The sequence below is a fragment of the Triticum aestivum genome, chromosome 1A (assembly GCF_018294505.1).
Source record: "Triticum aestivum cultivar Chinese Spring chromosome 1A, IWGSC CS RefSeq v2.1, whole genome shotgun sequence".
Classification (NCBI taxonomy): Eukaryota; Viridiplantae; Streptophyta; class Magnoliopsida; order Poales; family Poaceae; genus Triticum; species Triticum aestivum.
Genome location: NC_057794.1, coordinates 557582863 through 557598566, shown reverse-complemented (window position 1 = coordinate 557598566; position 15704 = coordinate 557582863). Strand labels below are relative to the sequence as shown.

General features: G+C 43.4%; 1 long non-coding RNA gene across 3 annotated transcripts; it reads left to right on the top strand.

Annotated features, from left to right (window-relative positions):
* Positions 1–668: 668 nt before the first annotated feature.
* Positions 669–9906, top strand: LOC123181078 (uncharacterized). 3 transcript variants are annotated; one of them, XR_006491491.1, is made up of 4 exons: positions 669–989; positions 2754–2778; positions 7613–7901; positions 9464–9906. It is a non-coding gene; the product is annotated as an uncharacterized lncRNA (long non-coding RNA). The 3 variants fall into 3 exon arrangements; XR_006491492.1 differs by having other exon boundaries at positions 9469–9901; XR_006491486.1 differs by lacking the exon at positions 9464–9906 and having other exon boundaries at positions 7613–8999.
* Positions 9907–15704: the final 5798 nt, after the last annotated feature.

Genomic DNA, 15704 nt, shown 5'->3' with positions numbered 1-15704 from the left:
GCATGCGAAGCCACACATGCTTGGACAGTAGGACACACACTGTCAAGCACACCGCGTCATGCATGCTACCTGTACACATATGCAGAAGTGGCCAAACGCATCTTGTCGCTCTCTAGTTGAGGGTGGGTGGCAGTGAGATAATCATCGATGGACTCTAAGCTAACAATGTCACAAAATTATTTGAAATTGGTACCTTGAGGAAATTGTTTGATGAGTGGGTTAAGTAAAACTACAAGGGAAAACATTATGCCATGAGAATAAAGGGTACAGAAAATACACTAGTAATATATATTCCACTGTATCAGTGAAGCCTGTAATCAATGTAAAATCAGAATATAGATGGCATATGTATTATGGAGGGGAGCGGCGAGTCCTTAAAAAGGCAATGTTCACAAAAGTGTACCCCTTCTCTAGCTGATCACAATCATGCATTGTATGCTTCTTTTAGCCTTGATGCCAGCTATTTTCTATATATGTTAACATGTCTTATATAAATCCCTCTTTGTTATTTACAACTATACTTTACCGATCTCTAGTACTACACATATATAAGGACCCACATGTAGAGTGAATGTTAGAAATATCTCTCACAAACTACTCTTGTTTTCCCGAGTCAAACAAAGTGCGGTAGGTGAGTGCTTTAAGTACTAGTTCTTGAATCCCCCCTCCCGACCCTCGCGTCGCCTCCCGGGCGACTCGGGGGCGACTAGGGTTCCGCCGCCGCCGCCGCCCCTCCAATCCTCTCCTCCCTCCTCGCTGCCACCAGAGACGGCCGCCAGGACAGCCAGCGCGGGCGTCGGTGAAGGTGGCAGCGGGGACTGCGGCGCTTTGTCCCTCTCGGAGGCCATTGGTACCTAGGTTGGCGGCGGCGCCGTGCGACCGTCGGCGTTTGCAGGCGGTCTGCTAGCCAGCATGCTCGGTCGTGAGGGTGGCGTGCCGCTGGTAGAGTTTCTGTCGCGGCGCATATCTCATATGCGTCAGATCTGAAGGTACGAGATCCCGCCTCCCTATTGCCTCTCTCGCTCTATATGCCATGGACTGCGATTCGCTCGTTGGCTTAGGTGTTGGTGAGCATGGTGGAGTAGCTTGGGGCCCAGGGGAAACCCTGTCCGACTTGGCTGGCCCGGCGGGGGCGACGCCCAAGGGCGCTGCTTTCTTCCATGGGGGCGCTGCTGAGGTCCCAACTCTCGACCCCGACCTCCTGCCAGGGTGAAAACCCACAATCCCCTATGGATTTGGCGGCGGTGGCGCCTCGCGCGTCGTGACCTTCTTAAAGTCATCGTTGTGGGTGTAGGGGCTCGGATGGGAGGATGTGCAGGCGCGGGATTCAGGTTGCTTGTGTCTCGAGCTTGTGTGGATGCGGTGTGGAATGTAGGCACCGTCGTCTCTTCTGGTTGGTGCTCTCTGGTGGTGGTGGATACCTCTCGGTCCTGGCGATGTGGCATCTCGATCCTGACGGTAGGGGATAGGGTTCCCCTTCCCAACGGCTGTGGCTTCATGTAAACTGAAGAGACCTGGGTCTTCTTAACGGTGGTGCTTTGCTGCCTTGCCTCTCGCATTTTTGCTCGGTTCCCTGCTGCCTCCTCTTTGGCGTCCGACTCCATTAAGCATTCCTTCTCCAACTAGTTGGGCGCGGTTAGTGGTGATGCTGCCGGCATGGCTTATCCCAAATCGAGGTGGTCTCCCAAGGTCCACCATTCGATGTGAGGGTGACATCCTTCTAGTTCTCGGGTGAGTTTCTCTGAATCTCGACGGTACGACACCTACGAGCCATGGCGAGGGGGTTGGGTCCCTCTTCGGTGATAGAGAAGGAAGGTGTTGTTTGCCCTCCTTCCCTAGGTGCTCCTAGAGCAATGTCCATTTTTGACAGCCAGCTTTGTCATGCCCTGCTGCTCTGTCCTTCATTTGTAGGATACTAGTGTGGAGTACTCTGCCTCTAGCAAGTTGTAATCTTCATTTTCCTTTCTTAAGTTAGCTTGTGTAGGCCATAGTTTTGGTTTCTTCCCAGCGTCCCCCTTTGTATCAGTTTGGTCATCATTCTCTGGGTCGTATGATGTAACTCATGGCCGGTTGATGGCTTTGTATTAATTCAAAGTCGGGCTCTTCACGAGCCTTCATTCCAAAAAATACAGGTTCTTTGGGTCTATCTTCAAGCATTCTCCAGCTTCTTCTTCGACCATGATGGCACACGTCAGAGCATCGCTCACATTGAGATCTATACTTCCACACCTACCTATTCATTCAATTTGTAGTATCGATGCTAGTTTCCCCACAAGATCAATTTCTTGTTCTACTCCATGTTCCATCTCAAACTATCGCTTGTAGTGAGATATAAAATTTGAGTTCTACCTCTCGATCTATTTGGAAGACCGCTACTGGTGTTCACATAAGATCTACACTTCATCCTACTTCAAGATCCATGTCAAAGCATCGCCCACGAGAGATTTACTCTTGACTCCGGAAGTCTTATAGCTTTGTTTTTGGTGATATCCGTACTTTACTCTCCGCCATGATCTTCTGAAAGCATCACTACCGTGATATCTATACTTTGAGCGATACCTTCCCCTCTTACTTGGGGATCTATGGATCATTATTTATGGTAATTTTGCATTATTTTTCATCTTGAGATCCACTTCTATGTTTTATGTGCTCGAAATATTGATAGGTCATATTGTAGTTCCTTAATTCCTTATATCTAGATCTATTATGATATATTTCTTAAAACGCTTATCTCTAATTTATCTCTATTGCAGATAAAATTTATCCAGAGTTTTCGAGGTTTGTTCCAACTTGCTTTACTATTTTTTTTCAAAATCATTCTTCTTTTAGTATCTCGGGATCTATCCACGTTGATACCCATTTTCTCCTATGAGCGCGGCAATCTAGCTGGAAGCATCGCTCATAGAGAGATCTTTACTTCGAGGCCTATCTCGTTATCTGTCTAGAGAATTGATATTGGTACTTTGGTGAGATCTATTTTTATGTTCTACTTCATGATCCTTCACCAACTACCTATTATAGCGAGATGTAAAATAGGAGATTTTACAATTAACCCATTTGAAAGATCGCTACTAGTGTTGATGTAAGATATATACTTAATTCTACTTCCCGATCCATGTCAAAGCATCATTAGTGACATCTTTAATTTGAAACTGTGAAGTCTTAGAACATTGTTTCTAGTGACATATGCACTTTTCCTTTGCATGATCTATCTCAAAGCTTTGCCTCTAGTGAGATTTGTACTTTCAACGGTACCTTCACTCTGCTTCAAGATCTATGTGTGGTCTTGAAGATCCATCATGCATTATTTTACATCTCAAGGTCCATTCTTATGTTCGATGTCCTCATAGAAAATTTCTAACCTATACTATGTATTTCATTACTTCCTTATATCTGAATTTGTTATCATATTTTCAGAAAATTCTTATATAGTTTTTGTTGCTACTCTGGATAAAAGTTTTGAAGTATCTTGAAGTTTTCAACTCACATTACTTTTTGGGGTCAAAATCATTACTCTTACAATGACGATTTCGATGACATACTTCTTTCAATACCTCTAGATATATCCCATGTCCATTCTTGTTATCGCTATAAAAAATCATCTTCCTGATCCACCACGATTCAATAGCTCACTTCTTTTATGATCTACCATATAAAAACCCCTACATGTTCCATTCAATTTGTCAAGGTCTCTTAGAATGATCCATTGCAACTTTATTTAAAGCCCACTTTAAAATCCACCTAGATTTAGTCAAGCTCTACATGTTCCATTCAATTTGTCAAGGTCTCTTAGAATGATCCATTGCAACTTTATTTAAAGCCCACTTTAAAATCCACCTAGATTTAATCAAGCTCTTATACAAGATTTACATACAACCCATGTTTATCTTGTCTTATTTTATCAAACTGTTTGTTCACGATCTATCAAGAGTAGTTGTCACAATTTCTCTATTTGGTCTACCATATTTGACTCAAACTTCTTCCACTATCTACAAATAATGTTGACAAATGATTTTCTCTCATCTTTGTAGAAGATTTTTTCACGATCCAACCAAAATAGTTATTGTCGTACGATTCATATATTTTATAACAGTCTTATTCATCCTTATAAATCATTGCATATTGTCTTCGTGTACGATTGAGGCTAAAGTTTGTATGTTCTCTTGTTCTTTTTTAGATCCTAATTTTTATCTAAAAAATATTTTTGTTATTTGTCTAGACACATTGAAAGAAACTGAAACATCTTTGCCCTCAGAGAGAGAGGCATTGGAGAAAAGCAATGGCATGTTTTTTTGTTTTAGGTGATCACACCTGTTGAAGAACAAGATATAGTGTGGCTAACATCAAAAGAAATGGAACCTCAGATATGTTCGCTTTATCTTATTTATCACCATTTTCCTTTCTTTATTTATTCAATTACTTTTTAGTTGAGTTACACTTTTATAATCTCTAACAAAAATAAATGCGTAAAGTGAAGTTTATCATGTTTAGTTATCTCACATAATCTTACATGTTAGTTTTTTGATCTGATACAACGAAACCTTGGCTATCCAAGTGAGACTTTAACTAGAAAAAAGAAACACCATTTTACTAGGCTAGCTTGGACACTTTGGAAAAGATAAAATTGTTCTACCAGACTGTATTAGTAATGAATGTTTCACCCTAGCAGTGCAATAAACCATTAAATTCTCATGGAAAAAAGCTCTAATGCATTACGCACATGCACACGCACACACACAAACACACTTATCTATTCGGTGCATTATGAAGCCATCAAATTCTCTTAGCAAAATGACAAACTATTTTGTTTGGCAAAATGAGAGGTGTGATTGTTGGTATCTCCTAAAGCCGGCTAACTTTTCTTGTACTATTGTGCCTTTGCTTACAAATATTTTTTGGTAGATATTTATATGGATCTAATCAATTGAGAGGTTGTTGTGCTTGTGTCTTATTCTCCACTAAGTCACGAAATTAACCCTTACATGTAGTATCATACCATACTTGTTTGACATATTCATAACGAAAAGTATGGTTCTTCTCTAGCTTATAAAGCCAAGCTTGCATTCACATCACTACCTTTCGCCGGAGCACATGAGATACCCCAAATGCACACCATTATTTTTATGGAAGTGAAATGTGTTTTCCCTTTATATGTAAACAGTGTTAGTGTCACATAATATCAAGCGTTTAGAACCACGGACATACTCTAAAAGAAGGTTTCAATCATAAACATTACTTTCTTGCAGTGACTCAGGCTTTAATCAAGAATAATGGTTCACGTTTGCTCTTAGGCACTTCCATATTCGAGCACCTTATCACTAGAGATGTCAATGTAGTACTTATTTTTTCCCTAAAACATGCATACTTGTTTTTGTCCTTTTCTTTTTTCGTGCGCACGCCCACATATTTCTAGTGGGTCGTGTCTATAGTAGTAATGATGAGTATGGATGGTATAGCGAGGAGGAAGGGCCTACATTACTTGTGGAGGAGAGCATGACCGCGCTGAGGCTGGGAGCACCGGCGCCGCATGGTGGCATCAGCTTCACTGCCTCCGCCCTCCCCACCTTGTGGTTCTAGTACTTGAGGGATGACCGGTGGCACACCTCGGCGAGGGGTTAGCTCTGCTTCGGGTGCGGGAGTGTGCACGGACGGCTCGCGGTGGCCGCGCCAACACTTCCTATGGACCCATTGGAGTAGTACGCGTGCGTCTAGCCTGCGATGTTGTTGCCGCCGCAACTGCCGACGTTGGTGCCTGGAAGGTGTGCATGGCAACGTTGTAGAGATGGTGGCTCACGAGGCAGAGGGTGAGCACACCACCACTGGCAGGTGTGGGGCGGACCCAACAACTTGTGCTGCTCAAGCGAGGTGCGGGTGATGCCGGTAGCGCGAGGCCTAGATGGAGAGTGGGAGGGGAGCATGTGTTGGCTTACCTGCGATTAGAGTGAAACATCAGCGAAGAAGACAAAGAGGAGGCTACTAGATGAGAGATGATGATCCGACGCAAGGCTCCTCCTCGGTCGAGGCACTTACGGTTGTTGTTCGTGATATCGTGTCACCAAGCCACTCCATACCGAGCCTCGCGGCAATGGACATGAATCACATGACGAGGTAGCCAAAATCCCTCTCTAGCGTGGTTTTGCTCTCAGTGTTCTTAGTTCTTCCTGTGTAGTGTTTTCTGAGATTAGTCCAGATTTACCTTTTTGTTTCCTTTCCTTTGATGTGCGTTCATTTTTTGCAGCAAGTTGGCCGATTGGAGCAGGGCCTATTAGGTTCCTGACAGAGTAACTGACCTCTTTGCTGAATTTTGCCAATTTGGTGCGGGCAACCAAACTGGCAAAGATTGGCAAAATCCAACAACAAGAATAGATCAGACGACGCTGTCAGGTACCAGATAGGCCCTGCTCCAATCGTTCGTCTCGTACCAAAATAAACATGCACACCGAAAGAAAGAAAACAAAAAAATAATTTCTGACTTGATCACATATAACACGGCATGGGAAGAAGTAAGAAAGCCGAGAGCAAAATCGGGCGAGAGGGGGATTTTGGCCACCTCATCATGTGGTTCATGTCCATTGACGCCACGCTCAATATGGAGTGGTTGGGAGACGTGACATCCCGAGCAGCAATCGTGAGTGCCTCGACCGAGATGAGCCTTTCATCAGACCAATGTTTCATGTAGCACCCTCCTCCTTGACTCCTTGGCTGCCATTTCACTTTGATCACGCACGCGAGTCAACACACACTCCCTCACACTCTCCGCCTATGCCTCATGCCGACGGCATCGCCCGCACCTTGCTCGAGAAGCTCAAGCCATTGGGTCGCACTCCTCCCCCGCTGGCCAGTTGTGCTCACCCTCTGCGCACGTGAGTCACTTGCTCTACAACGTTGCCGCGCACACTTTCCAGGGATCCAACGTTGGCAATTGCAGCACCAATGGTATCACGGGGCTGGACGCACCAGTGCTGCTCCAACGAGGTCATAGAAAGCACTCTTACAACCACCGCGAGACGCCCGCGCACACTCCCTCTCCCATACCGAAGCTGGCCCTCACCAAGGTACATGAACCATAAGGTGGTGAGGGCAGAGGCGGCAAATCTGATGTCACCATCGGGCACCGGTGGTCCCAGCCTTAGGGTGGCCACGCTCTCGCTCCACTGGTACGCAAGCCCTCCTCCTCACTATACCATTCGTAATGATCATTGTTGTGTGTATTGTTGTAGTTTTCTACTAGTTCTTGTCACATGTAGTTCTATGCCTCAGTTACACTTTTTTGGACTCATCCAACACATTAAGCATGCTTTTCTTTTTCATGCCTGACATCCATCCATCACATTAAGCGTCAATGCATCACACTAAACAATGCCATTAATAGTTTTCATTGTCCTTGTTTTTGTCTGCTCGGGATAAATAGATACATATACACATACATATATGATCTTCGTAACCATCTACTGGACATGCATGCTAGATACATAGAAATATATTGTTTAGTTGCTAGTAACCCACATAGACAATGACATGTCGGTGTGAGGCTGCTCAGTGGATCTAGTTCTCGTCATGCCATTGTTGTTGTTGTGTAATACTATTGTTGCTAAGATGGTTTCCATGACAGTGACCAGATCCGTGGAGGAGACTCACACCAACGTTGGTAAGAAGCAACCGAAGAAGAAGAAGCAACAACTCAAGAAATAGCCGTTGTATCTAGTGCAGGTCCGGAGGCGGAGAAGCTGACCCCCGCCGAGGTGTGTCGTCAGGTCTCCCTCAAGATTAAGAACAACACGGTGGTAAAGGCGTCGACACGGGCAGAGACAGAAACTGATGTTGTCGCCGAGCACCCACGGTCCCAACCTCCGCATCACCTCGTCCATCCTTCCTCACGCCGCAGCGCTCTCAGTCTATAGGTGAGCACTCCTCGCGGACTCATAGTATTGTACACATCGGTGATCATTCGCGTTGGATACATGTTCAAAGTTAAAAGAAGTGTTCAAATGTCACCATGGGATGAGCCCTTCCTTCGCGGTTGTCTCGGTCTGGCCAGTTCGGTTAGAGCCATGCCTGTGAGATCAAGTCACGTCTAGTCTAGTTAGGTCTAGTCAGCATCGCCTGAAGTTGTCATGCGTCCGCCCAATCTTTAGAAACGGAAGTGTGTTTCCGTATACTATGAGATACTAGAGGTAAATTTATATACAGTGCTTGAACTTGCCGTGTATATTCACTTTAGTCCCTAGTTGTCCAATACCAAAAACTGATGCAAAAAATTGGCTAATGCATTCAATTTGGAGTACTCACTGTCTAAGACGTTATCTGCCGATGTGGCATGGTATTCCTTTGTAGGCTAACAAGTGGAGGCCGAATGTAAGAGGGGGAGAGAGAGCGTCACTCAATTACATTGTTCTCAATTACACTTTTTGGACCCGTCCAACACTTTGATCATTTGTCCTCAATTACCTGAACCTACACCTGCATCTGCACTTGGGGTTGTTGATGTATCTGTGAGTCGTTTGGACTCAGCAAGTACATTACCGAGGGTACAAAAACTAACAATGCTTATGGGTTGGATGTGGATAAGGTGGTGAGGTTGCACCAAGCAATATAAACCAACTATTAATATATCTAGCGCATTGAGGAAGGCATCGATTGATAACAAACTGTGTTGCGATGGCCATCCTCCCCCTTTCTACTGTTCTTCTCCACCAACAAGTCTCAAACTCTAGTGGCTTCTATGAAATCAATGTGTGTTGAGGTCAACTGAGAGGAACATAAGCTCAAATTGTTAACAAGTAGTATCAGAGCCTACTTCCCACGCTCGATCTACCAGACTACCTCTTCAAGCCCAAATTCACGATGCGGTAACAGAAGAAGTGATGTCCGTGAAAGCGCTAGTTCTTGAGATCCCCGAGAGAACGAGGAGCCTCGACAAGATCAAGGACGTGCATAAACAATACGACGGCGATCTGCAACCATTCGAAGCGTTGACAACGTCGGCAACAAAGGCACCTTGGCTTATGTGAGTAAGTTTCTGTCTAATAAATATGTGCATGGCTTAAGCCTTCAATCTTTATCACCAGGTGGCCGCAACCTTTTTATTGCGGTTTTTATTTATATTTTTCCTCCACCAATTTTCTTCTAGATTCCGAGGCAAGCAACCCAAGCTTGAGAAAACTAACAAGGTCTTCTTTTGGATTTTTTTGTTCTCTATTTTTTCGGTTTGCCTTATTTCTTTCTAGTTTTTTCCTTCACCTTTTCTAATACATGAACTTGTTTAATTCATGAATATTTTCTAAAACATGAATGTTTTATAAAATATTGAATATTTGTTAAAATTCATGAATATAATTTAGTAGTCATGCTTTTTCAATATAGAGATCTCTACCACAACAAAAAAATTAATAATATATTAAAATCTTTCTAGCCGCATTTCCTAACGAAGTCAATAATTTTTTTTCTTGTTGTTTTGCTGAAGTGCAGAGGAGCAGTGGTGCGGTACTGGGCCCCGCACATGTGAGCGTCTTAGCGGCTTCTCTGCGGACCCAACATGATGCACACAAGAGCGGGCGTAGCTATGTCTCGCTTTACGTGAGATAGTAGCTCGCATTGCCTACATGGATTCGGTAGTGCTCCAGCCAGGAAGCCCCCATATCCTAGATCCCGAGTGTGCTGAACTGATGGCTTGCAGGCGTGCAGTGGAGATTACAATGGAAATGCTGAAACCGAGGATCCTACTTAGATAGGTCGTTGCACTCAAATGTAAGGGATAGGTCGTTGCATGGACACTTGATTGAGGAGATCAAGGGTAAGCTAAGAACTTTTGAGGCATTCAAAGTTAGTGAACTAGACGTACTGCTAATGAAGTTGCTCACAAGTTAGCTAGAGATGGCTGTGGCTTACGATTATGCAAAACTTGGCTTAATGTACCACCTGTTTGTATTGTGAGTGCTCTGGATTGTGCCATAAAAGTTTAATAAATAGCCACAACATCTTCCCATAAAAAAAGGGGATTTAGTAGTGGGCCAACTGAGTAGCCATGTGGGTTTGTCACGCGGATATCACACACCTATTTTTTTCACTTCTGTTTACATTTTTAACATTGCCTAAAAAAGTTTACATTTTTAACATACTAAATAACTATATTACGAAAAATATTAATCTAGTTCATTTTTCTACATATAAAAATGAATATGCAGTGTAAAAGAATGTCCACTCTACTTTTAGAATTTTTTTGTACTAATCAAATGTATCTATGTGACATTTAAAATATGTTCACGCATTTAAAAAATACACATCATATTTTAAAAAAATTATACAATGTGAAAATATATTCATGTAGTTATAAAAAAGATTCCATAAGATTCAAAGAACTATACATTACATTTAAAAAATGTTCATTCATTTTAAAAAGTATTTGTGACATTTAAAAATATATTAAGACAATATATAAGAAATTTCCCGTAGTTTAAAAAACAATGTTTTGTATCATTGGAAAAAATCTTTGAATTTTTATTTGAAAATGTTTGAACGTATTCGAAAAATGTTCAAAAATATGTATTAAAAATGTCAATCATCTATTTGAGAAATGTTAAAAATGTATAAAAATGTTTTACATGTATAAAAAATGTACAATGTGTATATAAAAAAGTAAACAACAAAAACATTTCTTTAGAATAAATGTTAATACTACATTTGGAAAATGTTAAACGCGAATAAAGTGTCCCTGATGTGTGTACAATGTGTGAAAAAATAGATATCTATAAAAAAACCAAAAAACCAAAAAAACATACTAGTGAAAAGCAAAGAAAGAAACACAGAAAAAAATGAACATCAAACAAACAGAAAGGAAAAACCAAAGAAAAATGAAAAAATAGTGAAAACCTAATTAAGAAAACCACAGGCGCGGCACCGGACCGAAACAGCCATGGCGCGCGTCACTACGGCCGCACGAGTTTTATTTTGGCACGACCTATCCGCTTAGATACGATGAGTCGGTCGAGTATTCTTAATTCCTGGTGCTACGTACATCTAGCATGGGGATAGAAATGCCGCCGTCAGCACGAGGTGAGTTTCATCGCAAAGAAGAAAATATTAGCGTCGACATTGATTAAGCTGATCTCAACAATTTCGTCCAGTCATACCCAGGCTAGCTTTCCTCGGTAAAATTAGCGTCGACATTGATTAAGCTTCGTCTAGGTTTCTACTTTAGCACAACTCGTCGATCTGGAACAATGGTATAGAAGATTGATTTTCAGCGACTCCTATCAAAAGCGACCTTCCTTAACCAGCGTAGCTCCAATTGTTTCATTTTGCCCTATATAAAACTGGATTTCCTTGCTGTATAAACTTGGGTTTATTTGTGTAGATAACATTTTTATCCCCTCATGGCGAAATCACAGTTCAACATTGTCCTGGAGTCGTAGTTCATCAATCTAAAATAAATTGAAATTATTCGGCGCATACTGTAAAGAAAACAAGAAGCATGCCCCAAAATAATAATCTTCAAGAAGCTAGACCACAACTCCGAAATGACCCCCTTCTAAGTGAACTGAGTCACAAAATGGTTTGAAATCGATACCCTTGAGCCAAAGGGTTGTTGAGTAAGTTAAATAAAGAGTAAATTCTGGTTTTATCCCTCTATTTTGACATTTTTGACACTAATTACCCCATTTAATGAGATTTCATCTGTCTTACCCCATTTAGCAAAAGTTCTGCCATAATTTACACTATTTAAAATTCCGTGAGCATTCTAACCGGCAGGTCCCATTTGTCAGGTCCAGCTGGCATGCCACATCGACGGTTTTTTCCTGCAATTTTTCTCCCTGCCGAACCAGCCCTCGCAGCTTCTCCCAGCCGGGCCAGCCCAATGGAGTTCGCTCGCGCCGCGTCCAACGCACAACGCCTGAGTTCGACCGCGTGCTACGCTCGCCTCCAGTCGATTCTCGCTTGCGTTGCTCGCCCCCAATTGGTGACGTAGCCCGTCCAGGCTTCTGACTGCATGCACCTCTTAGGCTCGCTCGAACCTAGGATTAGGGATTGTCAGGCAGCGGAGACGATGGCGGCGGGTGCCGAGGGGCCGGTAGTGCGATGCATACCTCCTTGAGCAGGGTTGTATGACCATGACATCAAGGCAAGAAACGACCCCACGGAATCCAACGGCTCCGTCAAGCTCACCGACATCGGCCTAGGCGTGTCCATATACGTGACCCCGTCAGGCTATGCTTAATTCTTCTTCCTACTTCGGTGACATAGCATCATCAATTTTTTTGCAAGTCTCAGGTACAATGCAAGCATTATCCTTGACACTTGGGGGCTAATGTACATTTGTTCAAATCGGAGCATTATCCTTGACACTTGGGGGCTAATGTACATTTGTTCAAATCGGAGCATTGGTTAAAATTCCGGTTCACCTTGGAGAGATAAACCGACCCTTGGACTACACAGAGGAAAACTACAGGAATACAACGATAAAGTACCGGTTTATTTCAAAGGATCACCTAGCATATGGAGGATAAGTATGCAAGGGTTGAGATATTACAAAGTCCCGATTTATGATTACCATCATAAACCAGCCCTTGAGGGCTACTTGAGTTAGTACTTACAAATTGGATTTATGAAAGGAAAAGTGATGAAAATACCTCATAGTGCTCCTTCATCAGATTCACCAAACCGGCTTCATAGTCACGGTTTGAGTGCAGACGGTTTAGAAAACCAGAGTGGAGTTCTTGAGCACTGAGATGGGCATAGCTTGATAAATCGGTGCTCCATTTGCCTTTCTCCATGGCAGCACGCTCTTCCTTGGCACTATGTTTCGCCAATATAACAGGATGGCCAAGAGAGGTGTGGCTAATACCGGTAATGATAACCTCGCCTTCTTTGTCTCCAACAGCCTTTTCTGGAGTTGATGGAATGTCAGTAGTCCTCACTGGACTAGAAGGTCTGTCATCAGCCCGGATTGGACTTGCCGGTTCATCATCGGGCATAGCAGTATCAACTTCTGCCTGTTCATCAACATTATGATCTTGAGGGGGCGGTTCATGAAATGTGGCCTCAATATTTGGACCTTCCAGTTCTGCAGTTTGCTCCGGTTCAATAACCACATGTTCTTCAGGCGGGTTATTCACCCGAGCCTTCTTACTGGGTCTGGCTTTGGCTCTAAACAGAACAAGATGCAAAGGTTAGCATAGCATATAAAGTGTGAAACATCAAAATATTGGGTTGAAATACTTATCCAGCCACGGTTTTGAGAGGAGGGAGCTGTGTCATTGTTGACTCACCAGAGGATGAAGGAGGTTTCACCTGATAATTCGAATCGGACGGATTAAGAGGTTGTCGGAAATAGCCTGCCTTGGAATAAGAAGTGTCAGAAGTGGGTGAGACCTCAGATCGGCGTTTTCGAACCGGGGTGTCCGGTAAACCGGTCGAAGTGACCTTTTGGCCGCTGTGCCGGGTTGTGCGGCGTGCCTCGTGCTGCTGCTTCTTAAAAATAAATGTTGGATCCAAGTGAGCAAGAGCGTGAGAAAATCTTACTTTCCGGACTGCTTGACGGATTTTTTGTGTTGGCAGAGGATCTGAACCAGAGGAAAGGATAATTACCTCTGCATCATCAGCTTGGCTACCTTCAACGTCCTCCTGATAAATATCATTGTCAATGAGATGCATGAAAAGTGAACCAAGTGAGTCAAGTTCTACCTCTGCTTCTGGTTCATCCGGGTCGTCATCAAGCTCTAAACCGATGGGTGCAGGTGCCTTCCTCTTGGTGGTTTTCTTGACGGCTTTTGTTTTAGGATGAGAAGGCTTCACTGCTTTCTCTTGAGGTTTCTTTTTCCAGAACAGATCATCACCCTGTTTAAGAATGGGCAGAGGGTATTCAAAGATTGCACAATACAAAAATACCAGGTGTAAAGCGGAAACATAGAAAATACTTACAACTGGCGGTTTGTTTTGCGTGTAAAAGGGACTTAACCCGGTCTTGCTGCAGACAGCTTCCGGTTCGTTCAACATTTTCTTCACAGATTCAGTGACTTCTTCATCTGTTAGCTGAATATTGATATGACGTTGAGAGTCTTGTATGTCACCAGTATACTCACACATTAAGCCGGAGCGGCGAATTAACAGCAAAATGCTCTAGGATATCCAGCAACGGACGAAGTCCACACCTATTAAACCGTTGGCCAGGAAGGCTCTAAGCTTGGCGAGTTGAGGTGCGTACGAGGCCCGTTCCTGGGCATTTAGTCGTTGTGGAAGTGGATGATTTTTAGCAAGCGGGTGTGCACGATAACCCAGCAGAGGGTTCTCATCTTCGGGAGAGGTGTCTCTGCAATAGAACCAAGTTTGGTTCCATTCCTTTGGGTGACTGTGAAGTTTGGTATGAGGAAACTCAACTTCTTTCCTTTTCTAAATGGAGACACCGCCAAGTTCAGTATTGGGTCCGTCTACGAATTCAGTGCACCGGTTTAAATGGAAGAAATCCCGGAACAGCTCGACAGTTGGTTCTTCTTGTAGGTTCACTTCATAAAAAACTTGAAAGTTGCATATATTGGATGCCGAGTTGGGTCCAATATCTTGAGAGTGGAGCTGAAAGCCGGCAAGTACATCTCGAAAAAACTTCGATCCGGGCGGTTTAAAGCCACGGCCTAGATGATCAACAAACACCACTACTTCACCCTGCTTGGGGGTAGGAGGATTTTCCGGCCCAGGAACTCGCCACCGGATTTCATTTTTCTTTGGTAAGGTACCAATCTTGACCATTCCGTTCAGTTGCTCCTATGTAACCCGGGAGGGGACCCAGTTGCAGGAATAAAACTGCTTGGCCATTGCAAGTGAAAAGCTGGGAAGAAAATAATGCCGGTTTACGATTCATTAATGGTGATGCATAAGGTACAACAGGGAAAAGGAATCCAAGTATGTGAAATCGGTAAACCGGAGGCTGATGCAATTATGAATGATAAAGCGATAAGCAGAAACCGAGGTATACACATATTATTAAACCGGAGTATGACAATGGAGATAAAGGGATTGGCGCTTTACAAGGGGATAATGGCATATGATATATTGTTTTCTACAAGGATAAACCGCCTATGCGGATAAGGAAGATACAGATCTAACGCAAGAATGACTAAGTAAGAGAAAACAGGTTTCACAAGATTGCATTGAAATTTTGGATCTACTGTAAGTCAGGAAAAGGAAAAATATTGAGACTTAAAAAGGTTTGGTCCCGAAGAAGTTCACAAAAGGTCCAGATCAAGTTGTTAGGTATTTAAGGTTTGGTTTAAATGGCCGAGGTAAGGAGTACCATAGCTACTGTGCGGAACATGTCAAGATCGAGCTCTGCTATCTATGGGCTGGCGAAGAACATGAAAAAAGAGGCATGAACCTGTATGAACCCTAATGGATCTACAGAAGAAAGAAGGAAAGGCTTACAGCAACTGTTGAGGTAGTGGAGGTGCGCCGTGTCTCTCTGATGCGACCAGGTTGATGCAGCAGCCGGCGGTGATGCAGGGGCGAAGTTTGACGACGGCGGCGGCGTTCGGGCGCAGGGACATCGCGAGGAGGAAGAAGAGATGAAGAGGTAGCGGAGGAAACAGAAAAAGGGGCCTCAACCCTATTTATAAGGCGAAGAGATAAGCGACAGGCGCGAGAATTGAGGAGATCAAAAATGGATCTTTAATAAAGTTGTCGCCTCAATGGTTGGATGCTCATTAATAAAGGGCATC